This window comes from Bos mutus, chromosome 22, assembly GCF_027580195.1.
Source record: "Bos mutus isolate GX-2022 chromosome 22, NWIPB_WYAK_1.1, whole genome shotgun sequence".
NCBI lineage: Eukaryota > Metazoa > Chordata > Mammalia > Artiodactyla > Bovidae > Bos > Bos mutus.
Window position 1 is genome coordinate 22,973,618 of NC_091638.1, and position 18,730 is coordinate 22,992,347.

Here is an 18,730-nt window from a genome sequence, read left to right on the forward strand (position 1 = left end):
CAATCCAAGAGTTCATCAACAGATTAATGTTTATGAAAAAAATGGTATATGCACACATTGTAATATTATTCAGCATTAAAAGTAAATTCTGATATATGATACAACATGTATAAACAACATGCCAGTCACAAAAAGACACATACTGTACAGTTACACTTACATGTATGAAATAGAGTTGTTAAAAGACGAAAAGTAGAGTGGTGAGCGCCAGGGGCTGGGGGTCGGAGAAATGAGGATTATTATTTAATGGGTATAGGGTATCAGTTTTGCAAGATGAAAAGAGCTATGGAGATGGATGGCAGTGATGGTTTTAATAGTATTTAATACATTTGAATTGTACCCTTAAAAATGGGTAACATGGGGACTTCCCTGGTGGCACAATGAATAAGAATAGGCTTGCCAATGGAGGGGACATGGGTTCCATCCATGGTCCAGAAAGATTCCACATGCCATGGAGCTGGCGTGCCAAGACTAGTGACCGCATGCTCTAGAGCCCTCAAGTCGCAACTACTGAGCCCGCTGGCTCAACTAATCCCTGTGCTGAACTACTGAGCTTGCCCTACAGTTAGAGAGAAGCCAGGGAGGGGCTCCAACGAAGATCCCGCCTGCTGCAATGAAGACCGGAGGTCGCCAAAAATAAATGTTTAAAACAAAAAACACCCAATGAGAAGGGTTTGCTGGGCTGGTTAGAAGCAGGACGGATCCTGCAGGCTGAGCTGAGAAGGCCTCTCCTCTCATTGGCCTTCCGCCCAATCCCGGTACTGAGAATGGCCCCTGAGGCACAGGTGTGAGTGTCTGTGCATTGTCAACACCTGCAGGCGGACAACATCTCAAAAGCTTCCGTGTGTCCTCATGGCCTCTTTTAAAAAGCGCACACTCGCGAGAAGATTCGCGAAGAGGGTCCTGCGGAAGGATTAAATCCAGGCTGCCTTCTCCGTGCTCCAGAGTTGCGGTGGACCCCAGAATCGAAAGAGGTAAGACATCTTACGGCAATATTCTTAGAAAAAATAAATAAATAAGGTGTTGCTAACTATGACTAACGGTTCCCTCCCTTTTCAGTCATTTCGTTTTACAAGGTACTTTCACCATAGATGGTCTCGTTCTGTTCTGTTTTGTTTTTTTTTTTTTTTTCCTGTTAAACTGTAAAGGTAAGTTACATGCAGTATATAGGTATGGTGTTCTGCGTTCTCATCTGAAATGAAATGTTTAAGCGCATTTGATTTCCCTGCGCTCTTAGAACATTAGGTAGTGAGTGAGTCTCTTCCCCTTCCTCTTTTTGTTGTCTTTTAAGTAAGAACGTGTTGTTTTCATTACAGCCTCAAAGTGAGCTTGGTAGAGGAGTCTCAATTTCCACAGCCTTGTTATGGCCTCCAGCCTGAGTAGTCAGGGCAGATATCTGGAGGTTATGTAGGGAGAGTAATCAGGGCTTTTATGACTCGAGAAATAAACTGGAACGAAGTGAATGTGATGTGAAGGTTCCAGGAGAGTGGATTGACTTCCAGGTGAAGTCTCTTGGCTAAGTCTCCTGGCTAATGCATAAGCTTAAAAAACTTCTTGGGAAAAATTAAGCTTTTTTTGGAGGGTTTAATTTTGGTTTTCTTTCTTTCTTTCTTTTTTTTTTTTGTTTAATTTTGTTTTTCTCCTTTTTTTGCTGGGTGTGAAATGTATTGAGCTCTTATTACAGTAAATATTTTATATAAGCTATTCTCATGTTCCTATAAAGCATGGCAAAGTGATAGTAAAAGTACAAGTAGGGAAGGTATATATAACATTTTAATATATCCATTACTGTTGATGTTTGTGTTACTGGTTTTAAGACTGACTCCTACAGTTACTGACTGAACTTTATGATCTAATCCTCAGGGATGCAATGCATGAGGGGATTTATTAACTTACATGGGTTTAAGTGATTTAATGAAAAATGAATTTTTAAGGGAAAACATGGCAGGTAATAAATATGAGCTACTTCCCACCTGCTTCTGATATATGACCAATGGTAGTTCTGTTCACTTAGGCAAAAGATAGATCACTTTACCCACACCAGGAAGAACCTTTAACTGAACTTTGTGAATGGCAATCAGAGAAAGTAGCCCAAGATCCCTTGAAGTTCCTCACAAAGTTTATTTTGTCTAAAGTGAGATTTTAAAAGCGGGAAGGACTTGGATATTAAAAAAGAGAGATGTTTATTAATATGAAAGAGTTAGACTGTAAGAAATTGCCAGACGAAGTAGTGCTTAGTCAAAGTGAAAATTAAGAATTTTGACTCTTCATAATGCTTCTTAAAAGGCAGGTTTGGTACATTCCATTTTATATCCAGAGATTTGTTGCCTTGGATGCTTGTGTAATTTGGGGCAGCCAAGTCTTTGAAACACAGTGGCTGAGCAAAGAGTTCAGCTGTCTTTACTGGTATAAGTTATGTCAAGATATAATTCAGTCAACTACGAAATATTTCAGTGCTTATTGTATCTCAACTAGTTACTGCTGCTGCTAAGTCACTTCAATCATGTCCGACTCTGTGCAACCCCATAGACGGCAGCCCACCAGGCTCCCCCATCCCTGGGATTCTCCAGGCAAGAACACTGGAGTGGGTTGCCATTTCCTTCTCCAGTGCATGAAAGTGAAAAGTGAAAGTGAAGTCGCTCAGTTGTATCCGACTCTTAGCGACCCCATGGACTGCAGCCTTCCAGGCTCCTCCATCCATGGGATTTTCCAGGCAAGAGTACTGGAGTGGGGTGCCATCGCCTTCTCCGCAACTAGTTACTACTGAAGCAAATTGCCCATGCCCCCCCCATGGTAATCGCTGGGCTTTAGGAAGTGGATGATTGGACATGAATATTGATAGGGATAAATGCCATGAAAGAAATAGAGGGGTGTGAGAGGGAATAATGGAGGAGAGGAGCTCTTCTTGCTAAGAGTTAGGAGGGCGAACTCTCCTAACTTGAGGAGTTCACCACACTGCAGTTCACACGTGCAGTGGTGAACGCACTGCACGGCTGGAGTTCGCAGAGACCCTCTCCAGCCGTGCCTCCTCCTCTTATTCTGGGCGCCCACTTTGAAGAGTTTGCCAGCAGAACAAAACCCAGACTTTTAGGATTCCCCAAGGTGGCAGTTCCTGAGCCAATGACACTGTCATGCAGTGACTCTAGAACTTGGTTGAATGTGGTAGTCACATAGGGAGTTTGAAAAATAACGGATACCCGATTCCCATCCACAAAGCTTCTGATATAATTGGTATGGTGTACCAGGGCTGCCTGGAGAGTTCAAGAAGTTCCCCAGGTGATACTCATGTGAAGCATGGTTGGAGCACTCCCCTTGCAGGGGTTCTCAGTCACTCAGGTATATCTCCATCACCTGGAGGGCTTATTAAACACATTGCTGGGCCCATCCCCAGCTTTTTGATTCAGTAGGTCTGGGGTGGGGGCTTGAGAATTTAACTTTGTAACAAGCTCCCAGGTAATGTGGCTGTTAGTGCAAGTACTACATTTTGAGAACTGTTCCTGTAATCCATTTCCTTAGGTTACTTGGTAGAAGAGTGGCATATAGCTGAGGAAAGTTAAACTCCTGATGGTCACAACAGTGTGCTTCTTCCTCACGCCTCTCCCCTTGGAAAGAAACATACTGGTTAGAAATCCCCACTTCTGTTTCCAGAATACTAATTTCACTTCCTGTTCTTCTACCGTTCTTTGTCACCTAAGAAAATGGAGAGCAAAAGCTGATCCCTCAGTATGAGACCATTTTAGCTTTTTATGTCTTAGTTCCCAGCAATTTAATCAGAATTTAATTGCCCAGGTAGAAATCGGGTAATTTCAAGGCAGAGTTTATTAAATTCCTCTCCTGGTGCTCCCTAACACTTTCCTTTGCAGCTTTTCCCTCTCAGATGGTATTATAAAATATCTAGGCCTCATGCTACTCTTGGAAATCCCAGGGAGGTAATCCTCCCTAAGTAAACCTTCTGTAAACTCGTTAACATGTGACTTATATAATGATGAATGATAGAGACTTAAACGAAGAAGAAGAAACCAGAGGGCTCAAGAGCCTGTGTCTGTGTATGGGAGGGGATTAGGCTTTCTTCACTATTTGGAGATGGGAAAATGATTTAAAAGTTCTACTTGGGAACTCTGTTCCATGTGGTATCCCACCCAAACAAAAAAATCAGCTTCTGGGGTGGCAAAGATGGTACCCAACACTCTGTTTATTCTACCATAGTCACAGCCCAGGGGAAAGCAAGTGCCTCTGTCTCAGTGACGCCAGTATAATTTGCAAGGCTGAGTCGGGTAGTGTTCCATCTGTCCCTCAACTAGGCACTCTAACTGTGATGCGGATGGCATCCTGACTGAGATGAGTGCTAAGGTTGCTCTTAAAGTACAGATGAAAGGAGAGCAAAAGGCATTAAAGGTCAGCATGGGGGAGAAGTAAAGGAAGTGTAACATGTGGGGAATATTACGATACTTGGGTAGTGTGGGAACCGTCCAATGAGAACACAGGTCTGGGGGTTCTTGGGGCCCAGTGGAGAGAGTTTCTGGATTTGGGACATCCTGAAGCTCTCACAGGTATGGGTGGGAGGAGCTTGGAGTGACAGCAATTTACCAGCCACTATGCAAGTATTTCACTTTTACAACCATGGTTGCTGTTATTGTGTATAACACCAAACGTCAGTTCTGATACACACTCAAAATATGAGTCCCTGCTGTAGGGCAAAAGAACCTTCTCAGAAATCCTTTTGAATAACTGGAATAAAACTGCCTTGAACTTGGAGACTATTTTTTCCTTTTATTGTTCTTTTTGCATGTACAATGTGTTTTTAAAAGTACTCTAAAAGTTAGCGAACAAACATCACCTGAGCACAAGTAGCCAGAGCGGACTACTGAGTGTGCAGCAAGAAATTCAAGTCTCACGTTCTTCCAAAGTTTATATCCTCTTCCTTACTCTCCTTATTGAAATACTAATTTATTTTTTAATAAATTAAAATAATTGTATTTACTCTCCGTATTGAAATAATACTTCTAAGTGCTCCACTAGGAAGAGTATAGTTTTTTTTACTTGCGGTTTATTGGCAAGATGTTGTTTTATTGCATCTACCCGATTATGACCATTGAGTCAAAACTGAACAAATGAAACATAACAGATTCAGTGTTCAGACACTTCTTTTCTGTGTCTTGGTGCCACATCTTTCAAGAGAGCTGAATCATGTAATTATATAGGTATAGATGATGACCGTATTTTTGTACTATATTATAAACTTCAGTAAATTTGAGTTAAATTCATTACCGAAGAGCCGTGCTCCCAGGTGTTACCCATAGGTAATCAAGTGGAACATGTTCAGGCTCCGGTGGCCGTTCTTAACACATTTTCCAGAGATACTTGTGCTGTTGGTAGACTGAAAGTTCTCTCTTGTAGTCAGCCTCTTAGATCACCTCTGGGAAATACTCATGAGAAAAATTTGGGGGTGAAGATAAATGGTGAATTGTGGAAGAGGATCTTTTTGTGGTAAGAACACACATCAAACTATTTAGTTCGTGGGCATCAAAAAAGTCCCAAGTGGTCACTTTGGTTACATGTAGTTCTGTCACTGCCAGTGATTTGAGTTTAATCTATTCTTATGAAAGTGGCTTGTCTAATCTGTTATTGTTGGTGCTATAACCTTTGACTTTTGTGAATTCCAAAGCACATTTTCTGGTCAGTTACAGCAAATTCATTTTTTGAGTCTTAGAGCTTATATGTGTTCTTCCTTATACATGCACATACACTTGAAAGAAAAACCAAAAAAATGGACGGGCATTAAAAAGCAGTATTTTGTTTATTGTGCAAGGATTTGAGTAAGCTTTGTGAGGCTTTGTAAGGCAATGTAATGGAGTGATTTTTATTCTATAACTTTGTAAGAAATGACACATTTATTTCTCTAAACCAGTATTCAACTCTTCTGAGTGTCTAGTTTCCCTGGCTGGTGGGAAATTCAGTTTTAATCATTATCGGGTTTCTTTGTCCCTTAGAGCTATCTAAAGGTCCAAGAATTTTACATTTTCCCCTTTGAGAGCCCTGTGGGTTTCACAGTGTTTTCTTTATGAATGTCTGTCTTATTACCATCTTCCCCCCACTAGAAAGAATGTCTTCCATTTTATGGGGGGGTGTTTCTTCTCTTTATATCTATCCTCTCTTTCCCTCTGGCCCAGTGAGCATTATCACCATCAATGTTTCCTTTTTTTAGGGAGAGGGGAACGAAAGTGGGCTACTGTTATCACCCACCAGCACATATACTCCTGAGGTAAAAGAATAAAAATGTTAGACTTCTTAAATGAGGCATGGGAAAATGCAAAAATGGCAAAACATAAATTAATAACTTCCAAAATTATTCTGAGTATAAAAAATAAACACTCTTTTTTTCCCTGGATATTCTTGCAAAATCAAACTCCTGAGTAGTTATGCTGTGTGTTTCAGTTAGCGTTACATAGCCTTAGGATTTCAAATTATTTCCCAGGGCACATGTATTCTAGCTGGAGACATAGGGACATACATTTTCACTTGATTCTTCAAAACCACATGTGTTGGTAGCTGTTATCTCCCTTCACAGATGAGAAAACTGAGGCTGAAATAATTTAGGACCTCTCCTGGGTTGATCCATTCAGCGAATCATTTGAGTATTACATGATGGACACTGTTGTAGCTACTAGGGATGCATTTGTGAACTAGAATGACCAGTCTCAACTCATGGGGAGCTTCTTTTGCTGGGGGGATAGAAAACGGGGACAAATCAAGCACTGAAGTAAATAAAGAATTTCATATTATGGTAGTGTGAAAGGTCTTCTCTGACCTTTGCACTAGAATACCAAGAACAACCCTGCTAGGAAGAGCACATCTTCCTATGAGACAAAGGAAGACCTGGAACACACTCAAGAGGAGATATGGAATATGAGGGGATGCATGTCAATGCCCAGAATCTCTCAGAACCTGAAGTTTTTTTGGGTGGGGTGGAGGAGGTTCTGATAGTTCCAAAGCAGATACCCTGCCTTCTTATCTTGCCATGGGAGAACAAAATGTCAGGGGTGGATCTTTCCAGGTGGCTTGCTACTCCACTCTCATGAAAGAAAATACCTTTCCCCCAAGTAGGCCTGTGTACATGTTTCTGCCAAAGTCCTAATATTCTAGAGAATACAGCCTCATGAATACGTTTGAACTAGGACGATCGATAATTGACCATTGTCCTGTTATCGTAGTGGTGTAAAACATAAATAGTGGAGGGTAGGAGTGAAGAAGAGCTATGTCCTACCATGGACAAAGGGTGAATCAAACTACGTCAAGTCTAAGGCATCTTCCTTCAATAATTTTTGACTTAGCCTAAAGGTCACAAACCAACACATGCATATGCTTCTAGAGCCTGGGATGGCCCTTAGTCAGTAAGGAAATGGGGACCTCAGTTCTACATGGCATTGAACTTAATTCTGCTAGAAAATTGAACGGGCAAGTACACAGATTCTCCACCTCGAACTCCTGGAAAGAAATAGAGTTTTGCTGACCTGAGATTTTTAGCCTGGTGAAATCCATACCAACTTCTGGCCCATGGAACTCTAAGATTATAATTTTATTTTTTAAAGTCATTGAGTTTGTGGTAGTATATTACAGCAGAAAGGAAAATTTAGTTCAGTTCAGTCGCTCAGTTGTGTCTGACTCTTTGCGACCCCATGAATCGCAGCACACCAGGCCTCCCTGTCCATCACCAACTCCCGGAGTTCACTCAGACTCACATCCATTGAATCAGTGATGCCATCTAGCCATCTCATCCTCTGTCCTCGCCTTCTCCTCCTGCCCCCATTCCCTCCCAGCATCAGAGTCTTTTCCAATGAGTCAACTTTTTGCATGAGGTGGCCAAAGTACTGGAGTTTCAGCTTTAGCATCATTCCTTCCAAAGAAATCCCAGGGCTGATCTCCTTCAGAATGGACTGGTTGGATCTCCTTGCAGTCCAAGGGACTCTCAAGAGTCTTCTCCAACACGACAGTTCAAAAGCATCATTCTTCGGCGCTCAGCCTTCTTCACAGTCCAACTCTCACATCCATACATGACCGCTGGAAAAACCATAGCCTTGACTAGACGGACCTTTGTTGGCAAAGTAATGTCTCTGCTTTTGAATATGCTATCTAGGTTGGTCATAACTTTCCTTTTAAGGAGTAAACGTCTTTTAATTTCATGGCTGCAGTCACCATCTGCAGTGATTTTGGAGCCCAAAAAAATAGTCTGCCACTGTTTCCACTGTTTCCCCATCTATTTCCCATGAAGTGATGGGACCAGATACCATGATCTTCGTTTTCTGAATGTTGAGCTTTAAGCCAACTTTTTCACTCTCCTCTTTCACTTTCATCAAGAGGCTTTTTAGTTCCTCTTCACTTTCTGCCATAAGGGTGGTGTCATCTGCATATCTGAGGTTATTAACACCCTTCAAAGAAGACATCAAAACACTTATTTAACGATTAAGAAGGGAAATGACAGCAACAAAACTGTGGTGAGATATCATGGCATCTAACTTAATTTCCTTTTCTGTCAGGATTAGGGGGAGTAGCAGGGAAGGTAGGTTGAGGAGTTGATGTACGGATGAGATTTTTCACACTCAGTCTGAATGTCTGCTCTGAATCCCATCTACAGAGGTGCATTGAGACATCATCCACCAAATGATCTCTGGTAATCATCATCTCCCCTCCTTTTCCTCTGGAGGTGGGTAAACATCTCCTTACATCTGTGTCTCAAACCCTGCAAAGACAAACCCAAGTAGCGTTTCTTTAAATAGTGTCAGCAACAACTTTGACTTTGGGAAATAATCCTTTGAGACTATGGTTTGCTCCTAAAAGCATTTCTGCATAATTGAGGACATCAGCATTTGAATTTTACCACTTTTGAGTCAATTTTGAAGAGGTTATTAGCCCTAGCCCCCAAAATATCAATTTGAAGTAAAATTATGGTGAGAGTATGAGTTATAAAGAAATGAAAGGTCCACTTTGTTATTCCGATTCAAAAGAAAAGAATATCGGGTTTTTGCAGTTTGTTTTGATTTTAATGGAAAGACCTCATCTGTTACTTCATAACACAGCCTGCTATCTGATGAGTGATGCCACTGATACCGCTTTGTAAGCGTTTTGTTTATTTCTGGAAGCAGAAGCAGTAGGAAAAACAACCAAGCCCTTTAGAGAATTAAGGAACTGAAATGGAAAGTTCAGTTCAGTCCTTAGTGACTAGCTTCCTCTAAGAGCTGTTTGAAGACGAGGCTCTCACTTATAAATAAATAACTTGGAATCTTCTTGTACTGTTGATTGGCTTTCCATGAGGAACTGCAACTGCTCACATTCTCTGGGGGGATAATAAAACCAACTGCTGGGATCCAGGTTGTCAGTTTCTTCTTTGGAAGCCTGACTGCTGATTTTCTCTTCTTCCCCCTGTGAGTGATGCACAGGATGAGTAATGAAGGATGAGAGCTCTGTGATGACTGCTTCCATGCAATGACAGACACAGTCTGCTGGGTTCTAAGCCTCCTTATCACACTTGCTGAGGCCCAGCTACCAGGTCTCAGGAGAGGTAGAGAGAGACAAGCCATGTGTCTATGCTGTGATAGGACAACAAAGCAAAGGATGGTAATTATTTAATAAACATAGTGCTTAATAAAAAATAGAGCACCATAGAATTGGTAGAAAACTTAGATGTTTTCAAGTCCAACCCGTAGCACAAGGAAGAAGTCTCTTTAGAGTATTCCCCAAAGATTGAACTTGACGGTGACCGAGACGTGTCGCCTGTGTTTGCTAGAAATCAGGTCCTCATTTTAACCTGAATCTGCTGCTGCTAAGTCACTTCAGTCTGGACCTTTGTAAACTTTACCCTGGTGGTTCTATAGTCTTTGGCCATAGAACAAGTCCTGTTTTGTCTCCAGTAGAATTCTCAAGCCCCAGACTGTTCTTAAAAATCATGTTGGTCAAAACTTTCACTTTATAGGTAAGAAAACTAAGGCAAAAGTAGTTCAATATTTTACTCACAGTTACAGAACTAGTTGATGGGCATTAAGAACTCAGAGTGTTTGCCTGAGTTTTCCTCAGTGTAATCTGTCCAAGAAGCAGACCCAGTGAAAGGACTGATTATATTAGAATATGCTTTAGACCTAGGTTACTCTTAGTGTTAGGGGAAAAAATGAATTTTGGAATTTAAAAAAATTCTGGGTTCTAGTCACAGGCTTGGAGCTTCTTATCTGTTTGGCCGTGGATGTTTTCTTTAAAATTCTTTATTCTCAGATTTGTTAATTATAAATTAAGGATATTGAGAATTATCCTGAGGACAAAATGAGGTCATAGTGTTATGAAGCTCCTATTTCAGTGCCTAAAATAAAGTAAGCATGGACATGTTTTATGGTTCATACTTGTTAAAATTTTTACGAAATACTTTTGAATGCCCTCTAGGTTCTGTGCACTGATACTGATGCTAGGCATGTTGAACTGAACCAAAACATGATCACTCCCTGCCTTAATGTGAAGAGGGATAATGAGCAAATACACAGATTTATCTGTCAGATATTGATAAATGTTCAAAAGAAGATACAGCATGACTAGGGCATGGAGAGTATCAAGTAACATTTTTTCCATGTAGGTCAAGGAAGGCATTTCTGGGGAGATGCCTTATGAGGAGACACTTGAATGAAGTCAGGCTGTGAATCAGGCGAATGTGGGGAAACGTATTCCCTGTGGAGGGAACATCCAGAGTGAAGGCCCTGAGGCAAGGGTGTTGCTTTAGGTGGTGTGAGGAATAGTGAGGAAGTCAGTGGGGCTGGGGCAGCATTAGGAAGTGGTTATAGATGGGGAGAGAAAGCAGCCAGGGGCTACAGCATGTAGGACCCTCTTGGACAGTGGGAGGGACTTGGGGTAGTTGTGTTGATGTGTGGAATGGTTCTGAGCACAAATGTGCCATCATATACAGATGTTTTAAAACAGTCATCCTCAGCCTTATCTGCACAGTAAAGTTGCTTGGGGTTATTTTTCAAAATACCAGTGCTTATTGCCAGAGACTCCAATTAGATGGTCTGGGCTAAAATTAAGCATCGGTACATTATAGAAGCTCCCTGGAAGATGCTAATGGACATCCAGGGTAGGGAAACACTCTTATAAAACATCAGTAGTTAAGAGAATAAGAGGAGCCAATGAGTAGATTGTGTTAAGTGTTGCTCCAGCGCTGTGTGGAAGTCAGTATGATCAGATATCCCCTAATGATGAATGAGTTGAGAGGTTTCTGATTTTGGTCAAGAGTCAAGAAAATTGTGAATAAGAAAAGGGCTTTTCTCACTTCCTGCTGGTTCTGCTGATTCTTTCTGAGTTTATAATACACACACACCCAAAAAACGATGAGAAGGAGAATAGAATAAACCAGGAGGATAGAATAGATCTATAAGAATGAGCTTCTGGAAGTTTGCTTCATAAAAACATTTTTAACTATAAACAACTTCCTCATGCTTCAGTCTTTGGCTAATGAAGATGTTTAATCTGAGTTATGTGTTGGACTTCAGTTGATTAATTGCTGTGGCTTCCAGTGTGCTGAATCCTTGTGATAGTTTGTGTAAGTGAGACAGCAGTTAGCCTTGTGTTGTATCCAGTCTGCACTCTTGTAAGCATTATTTTAACTCACCATAAAGACTGCAAGGTTTCAACAGAACCTTCATGGAAGTATTGTGTTCAGTGGGTACAGTTTTGCTCCTCATGTGACATTTGGCAGTGTTTGGAGACATAGTTTTTACAGCTAGAGTAAGGATGCTGCTGGCATCTAGTAAACGAGAGATTAAAGATGGCCCAGGATGTTGAGAAACTCTGCTTTAAGGTCATATTACACCTAATCTGGGAGAGAGGAAAATTCAATTCTACATTTCCTGCTACTCTCTAAACCCAAGGAGATTTTCATTTGAAAATAAGCTGTTGAACTAGGTTTGATGCAATGCTACAAAATATAGATGCCGATTCAGTACCGATCACCATGCTAACCTAAAACACGGAAAAGTTCCTTCAGCTTCGGAAAGGTGTGACGGTCTGAGTTGGCTGTAGTCACCATAATGCTGTTGAACAGACCACATCAAATTTGACTGACTCAAAACTCCAGCATACATCCTCAATCGTGAATTTTCAGATTGTCAGGGCTTCATCCGATGTACACTTGGCTTGCCTGCTAGAGAGGGTCAGGTTCTGATGGTCCATGTGACTTTCACCTTTCTAGAGCAGGGTCCTCTCATGGAGATGGCAGAAAGCACAGAGGGGCAAAGAGAAACATCCAATACCTATTAAGACCAGAGCTCAAAACTGTGTAACTATCCTTTTAAAATACATTCTTTCGGCCAAAGCATTACATATGACTAACATCAGAATCAAAGAGATAATGAAATATATTCTACTTCTAGTGGGAAAATTGAAAAAAATCACATGTCAGAGGGCATGAACATAAGAAAATGTGAGAATTAGGAACAATGATGCTGTCTATACAGAGAGACCTCTCAATTCAAGTGTGCAAATAGAGAATTCCTCAAAACATTTTATAGAACCATATATGAAAGTCTTAAGGCTATGTTTGTCTTTTTTTTTTTTTGGCCTGTCATCGCTTGAGATTTTTAACTTACTGAATTGAATTCAGTAATCTGTCTTCATTTTAAAGTTAAACTTAAGCCAAATATCCAATTTGGCTTCCAAGATCCACCTAAACTTACTTTACAGCCATTTCTTTTCATACAAGGACCTTCCAGCCGATTTCCTGTCCCCAGCTTTTTTGGCCTGGTGATGATTTCCACCATGGAGGTTTGCTACACAAAGGGGTGGAACTTGAGTGCTGCGAAAGATCATTTATGATTCCCTGGCTGTGAAAGGAAAAAGAACAGATGCTTAGCGTCATCAGGACCATACAGGGTGTCAGCTGAGTGATGTGTCAGGTGTTCTTCCTCCTCAGTGGGTGACGGCTTCCGCTCAGTTGCTGCTTCTCAAATTTGAGCACCCTTCTGTTTCGTATACGGTTCTGTAAAATGTTTTGAGGAATTCTCTAATACTCTGACCATGGGCTAGTTCTTCACAAAGTGTACCTTTTTGCCTAATGACAATGCTAAATCTAAGTGCGCAGATCTAATTGTAAAATATGTATCTTTTTATTATAAATAAGTGTTGGATTTTGTCAAAAGCTTTTCCTGCATCTGTTGAGATGGTCGTATGGCTTTTGTTCTTCAGTTTGTTGATAAGGTGTATCACACTGATTGATTTGCATATGTTGAAGAATCCTTGCATCCTTGGGCTAAATCCCACTTGATCGTGGTGTATGATCATTTTAATGGATTCTTGGATCCAGTTTGCTTGTATCTTTTTGAGGATTTTTGTATCTTTGTTCACAGTGATATTTGCATGTAACTTTCTTTTTTTTTCGATATAATTGTCTGCTTTTGGTATCAGGATGGTGGTGGCCTCATAGAATGAATTTGGCAATGTTCCTTAAAAAATAAATAAATAGAATGTGTGTCATATAAATGTGTGTTTTGTCAGTGCCTAGAAGAGAATCTCCAGAAGGGAACTCATGAATTAGTTAATGGTTGCACCAGAAAGAAAAGTTGAGTGGCTATGGGACAGAGGAAGGAAGAAGAATTTGTTTCATGAATATTCTGTTTTACCTCATATATATTTTTTGCATTATGAGCATATATCATCTATTGAAGATATTTTAATAATATGAAGGAGGGCACTAGTATCCATGTTTTACAACAGGGGAAACTGAGTAAGTTATTTTCCTATTGGGAGCCTCAAACTTGTATTCCTAGAAAAGCTGAAGAACTGACTTTTGAATACAAGTCTCTGTAACTCTAAACCTTGTTTTTATCCTACTGTGAAGTGGTTTCACAAATTATTATTTTTTTAATGGATTGCTCTGCAGACTTTTCACTTCTGTTTCGGAGATGTTCATGTATTTACATCAATAATGTCTCCATTAGCATCATCATTAAGTTTGTGCTTGCCAGGAGTTGTGTTTGACAGGCTGTACAAAGCCCATTAAGCAGGCTAGATTACGATGATCTCCAGCCTCAGTGTGGAGTCATCAAGACATAAACATTAGCACAGTATATGAAGTCATCCACTAAGTGAAGCTGAGACGTCTAGTTTGCTGACTCAAAGTTTTATCCTCTTCACCTATTAAAACATCTAATAATGACATTGCCCACTAATATTGATCACTTATGTCTTGTGGGAATAAACTTTCCTAAGAAACTCTTCTAACCTAGCTAACCCCGAGACTTGGTTTTTTTCCAACAGGAAATGAACATTTGAAAATTCAGAAATATCATTACAGGAGAAAGTTCTCCAAGGTTCATGAAATGATTTTGCACCAAATACCCATGCAGTCCATTTTGCCCAGGAGCACATTATGAGATAAAGATTGGTTATTAAACTAAGTTTGAGGAATAGGTAGTGATTTATCTTCCCAAGAGCATTTGCCCTGCTGCATTTATAAAGCTGACTGGTTTTTAAGAGAAACTTCTATCAACACTTGCAATTCTCCTTTAGTTCCTGGGTGATCTGGGGCATTTTGTTGTTGTTTGTTTTAATCCATCAGTATGTATAAGAGATTTAATCCAACTATATGGATAAGATATTTATCCCTGATATCATGGAAAAATCATAGGCTGGGAGTTGGGCCCCCTGGGACTTAAATCTCTTCTCCCTTCACCTCAGTTTCTCAGGTGGAAGAGGAGGCGACAGTGTTCTCTGTATGGTCTCTTCTATCGAAAGATAATAATATCTTGGTTATTTTTTTCAATATATGGTAGCTAAAGACCATGTTTCTTGCCTCAGGCAGTCCTAACTAAAATTGTCTAACTGTTCGAGTTTTCTTTGGGATTTTATTTCCCTGTTCTGTGTGTCTCTTCACTTTCCCTGCTTTCTCCTAAGTATATACAGCAAAGGCTTTTGGTATCAGCCAGCTACCATCTAGGACAGGAGAGTGCAGAAGGAAAAAACAGCATATTTTGAGTCAGACAGGAGCTGGTTTTATTTCCTCATCTTTCATGTATTTCGTGACTGTAATATATGTCACTCAACTTCATGAGCAGGATGGCAGAATGATCTAGGTCATCTTGGTAATTTCTCCTCAGCTTTAAGAAGATTTATTCTAAACCCTACTGAAGTGGCAGTGTACAATGTTCCTTTCCCTGAACCCCTTACTCAAGCCTAGGTCGTTTTATAGAGTGCATGTTTTTCTCTCTTGATTTCAATTTATATGTCAAATAGCAAAGAAAGGAAACCCATTGTACAGTTCTTCACTCTGGCATGCTAACTTTTTTTTTTAATCTGGTTTGTTGGGTTAGGGATCTGATTCAGTGTAATACTCAGTGGGAGGGTAAACTTCTGTGCAGTACTTCTACCTGGCGCTGTCAAATCACTGTATGAGCACTTAATTTAATGTGAGGAAAATCTGTTTTTGGTCAATAGGGTGAACCTCTCTCTAGCTTTGACTCCTATGAGAGGATAGTAAGGTAGACCAGCAATTTTGCAAAATATTTTTGAGACCCACAATAAGAAATATATTGTGACTTATTTACACACAAATGTGAACATGGATGCAACATTTTACAAAGCAGTGAATATCCTTATTATATGGAGTGTTCACTATTTATACGTACATGTATTCTATTTTTTTTAGTAGGCCACACAAATCCTGACCTACTAAACTGATTTCACAGCCCTCTAATGGGTTTTGACCTACTGTTTTGAAAAAATAGTCACAGCCAATTTACCATTTAGTCAGGATGCCCTAGGGACGCGAAACCATCCTGGCTCAGCTCTTAGCAAAGAAGTAAATAGTACCCTTTAAATAATACACACTTGATTGAGTGTGTACAGTGAGGAATTTCTCAAATGGTAATACCCTATCATCTTCACACACAGGTAAATGGCATCAGAATCCTAGAGTATCTTATTCGTTATCTCATTCTGCTCTGTGATACATGGTTTCAAGGTATTTCTTGTTGTAAGAATAACATATCATGTAACAGCAAGAAAGTTTTCTATCCTGAAAGAGCTTCATTGCTTAAGCGGCTGAAGCACTCCAGGCATACTGCTGCATGTCCCTGTGTTATGGCAACTCCACAATGCTATTTGTGGAGACAAATAGCATTCACCCAGAGAGAAAATGACTGAAGCTCTGACAAACGAGCTGGGAGGGAATTGGGTAAATCATTTAACTCCACTGCAGATTAGTATCCATTGATAAAGCAATTAGAATAAGGTCTTCCACTAAAGTCCTTTGGCATGTTTTTATCAACCTGAAGCTTTCAGTTGGCTTCTAGAAACCAACCATATCTCTTTCTCTCTCCCTCCATCCCTCTCTCCCACATTCAGATGAAATTGGTGTATAACATTATAAAAGTTTTAGGTGTACATCATCAGGTTTAGTGATCATCACCCAAACTCTAGTTACCATCCTTCACCATACCCTTGACCCCCTTCACCCACTCTGCTTACCCTCTAACTCCCTTCTCTTATGGTTGGTTTTTTAGGTTCCACATATAAGCACAATCATACAATTTTTGTCTTTCGCTTTCTGACTTATTTAAGATAATCCCCTCTAGATTAATCCTCGTTGTCCCAAGTGGCATGACTTCGTTACTTTCACTAGGAGTATCATTCCATTGTGTACGTGTAACAAAAAGTGTTAGCCATTTATTGGTGAACATTTAGATTGCTTACATATCTTGTCTACTCTAAATAATGATTAAGTGAACACGGGAGTGCATATGTCTTTTCAAATTAGTGTTTTAACTTTTTTCGATATATACCCAGGAGTGAAATGGCTGGACTATATCTTGGTTCTATTTTTAATTTTTTGAGGAACTTCCGTATTTTCTGTCGTAGCTGCACCAGTTTGCATTCCCACCAGCAATGAACCAATGTTCCCTTTTCTCTACATCTTCACCAAAGCTAGTTACTTCCAGTGTGGATACCTTTTATTTCTTTTTTTGCCTAATTGCTCTGGCTAGGACTTCCAAATTATATCGAATAAAACTGATAAGAATGGGCATTCCTGTCTTGTTCCTGACCTTAGAGGAGACAATTTCAGCTTTTCAGTGTTTATTATGATGTTAACTGTGGGTTTGTATGTAGTCTATATTACTTTCAGGTATGTTCCTTCTGTTCCCACTTTGTTGAGTTTTTTTTTTTTTCCCTTTATCATAAATGGATGTTGAATTTTGTCAAATGCTTTTTCTGTGCCTATTGAGTTGTTCATATGATTTTTACCCTTTGTTCATTAAGGATATTGGTCTGTACTTTTCTTGTGGTGTCCTTGTATGGTTTGGATATGAGTAAAGCTGGCCTCATAAAATGGAGAAAGTTTGTGTGAGAGGGCTTCAAGAGCAGAGCCTCAGTTTCCTGGAGCCAGCTGGCTCTCCCGGACCAAAGTCCTAGTGGGGACTTGCCTTTCAGTGTAGGTCCCCTGAGCTGGGGTGCTTGATGTGGGGCTTGCACCCCTTACTCTTCAGGGAGGAGCTCCACTTTTGTAATACCCTTTCCACTAGTCAGCACACGGGGGTGGGGCCCTGGCAAGACTGTCTTTGTCACTTTCACCTGTCTCAACATGGCTCCCCCTCCTTTTTTGTGGAAGTGCTATTCTATTAATACTAGTCTTGAGGTCTTACTTGGAGAGACTTGCTCTCTATATAGTTGTAGTTTTGGAGTGTCTTTGGAGGAGGTGAGCTCAGGATATTCCATCTTGAACATGAACCCACTCACCAGTCATCTTTTGAGATCTCTCAAGCCAAAATTCTCATCATTTTTGTACGTGGAAGTTATTCCTTTGCCTCTTTTGTTAAGATTTTGGACAGAGGAAATCTTTTAAGGCAGATTAGTATTTGTAAAAATGAAGTAGAGAATTGAGGATATGTATGATCATTTTCAAACTGTGGAAAGACAGTGATTCATGGAAAGTAGTTTAGATTTGGGAGTCAGAATAGGGTTTTGATTCCTAGAGTTTTGTCAGCATTTTTCAAATACTCTGTCATTATCTGTCCCCTACTGGAAGATTTGATTTTTGATTGCCCTGGATTTTGATATTACTTTATTAAAAACTTGACTTTTTAAGAAAAATTCCCATTGCCGTGAGACTATTTTCAAGATAAATCATTGACTGACAGAAGCAAGTCACAGAATTTTAAGTGTAGAAAACCCAATGTATGAAAGAAGAAATTATATATGCATGCATTTGTGTATATGTAGTATTCTAATGACATTGATTGAACCACATACAAATACTTTAAGAGAGGCAGGTCACATCTGGGGATAATTGACAAAAAACTTTTATCTCTCTTTTGATATTTTCACAGTGATAATCTACTGTTGTGGCTTGACTTTGAATGAAAAAAATCAACAGGAAAAGTGTATGACTCGCTAATGAATGATGGGATAAGCTGGCCTGCATTTAGGGAAGCAGATTTAATTACTACCTCACAGCATACAGAATGATAAATTCTTCTAGAGTAACAATTACTGAGTGTTTATATTGTGCCATCACCTCACTCGGATTTTTTTTTTCTATGTACTCATTAATTTTCACAACCAAGAGAATGTGTAGGGCAAATCATTCCACTCCATGAGAGTGAAGTTAGGAAAGGTTGCATATGATAGAGCGGAATTTCCGGTGCACATGCTCCTTTCTCTTCATTCTTGCCTACTTCTGTCCTGGCTTGCATTTCTCCTAAGTATATAC

At 40.0% G+C, this 18,730-nt stretch overlaps 1 long non-coding RNA gene across 1 annotated transcript in view; it reads left to right on the top strand.

The window, feature by feature from the left end:
* The first annotated feature begins 880 nt into the window (after positions 1-880).
* Positions 881-18,730, top strand: part of LOC138984669 (uncharacterized) — a 384,932-nt gene continuing 367,082 nt past the window's right edge. Inside the window, exon 1 of the long non-coding RNA XR_011461919.1 lies at positions 881-974. This is a non-coding gene — a long non-coding RNA (uncharacterized lncRNA). The remainder of the gene's footprint in view (positions 975-18,730) is intronic.